We start from the raw sequence: 1,009 nt of genomic DNA, 5'->3' as shown, positions 1-1,009 counted from the left end.
CAAATTTGTCTAAAAAAACTGTACTGCAAATAAGAGAATAGTCCCTCATTGCTATCTCATACCAATTCCCATCAATTTATATATGCTGGCAAGTTCCTTGGAATGTCAACAAGTGGCTTGACGAATAAACAGACACATGATCGGAATAGAATTTAGTTTTCAAACGCTAACTCAAAATATAACATGTTATATATGAAAAAATCATGAGGAAAATGTGTATAAATTTTAAATATACATACATACCTGAAAAATCCTTTCGTCGGCCTAATTTTTTACGTCGCATTTGTCCGAGTCAGGCACAAATGATACGCACGGTTTTTCGCTCATCTTCCCCCGTTATTCTATCTGAATCTGTTGAACGTAGACATATGACTCTAGATATATACATCATTTTCCTGTTTAATATTTCTTTTTTCTGATAGATTAAAATACTCTTCAAAATATTTATCTGTCAGATACTAACTCGAAATATAACATGTTATATATGAAAAATTCCTGACAAAAAATGTGTATAAATTTTAAATATATATACATGCATACCTGAAAAATTCTTTCAACAGACTAATTTTTTACGTTGCATTCATTCGAGTAAGGCACTCAGAGTAAAACAGAGCAAGGATTCAGTTATTAAGATGGCACTCAAAGTAACCCTTGACCTCCAGCTCTCCTTTCTCTGGCATTTGCTCAGTATGATGATGAAAACCACAAGCTCGTGTACATAATAAAACTTGCAAAAGGGCGAAAGGATGAATAGGTTGATGACAATGAGGAGACGGAGCAATTGTGATAAGTGGCGAAATATAATTTTTGTTACCCCGTTGCAACGCACGGGCTCTTTTGCTAGTAACCCTAAGGTTCCTTATTGCTGATTTGGATCTTTGGTCGCACCGTCTCATGGAGACAAGTGACAAGGACGTCTTCTCGTGGCGTTCCTACCTCTCTGCACGTTACGCCGTGCCTATGTAATTCTGTACTTGCTGCCTCGGCAGATTTTGAGTAATATATTCAG

The sequence above is a fragment of the Triticum aestivum genome, chromosome 6B, assembly GCF_018294505.1.
Source record: "Triticum aestivum cultivar Chinese Spring chromosome 6B, IWGSC CS RefSeq v2.1, whole genome shotgun sequence".
Classification (NCBI taxonomy): Eukaryota; Viridiplantae; Streptophyta; class Magnoliopsida; order Poales; family Poaceae; genus Triticum; species Triticum aestivum.
Note: the sequence above shows the minus strand (reverse complement) of the source record.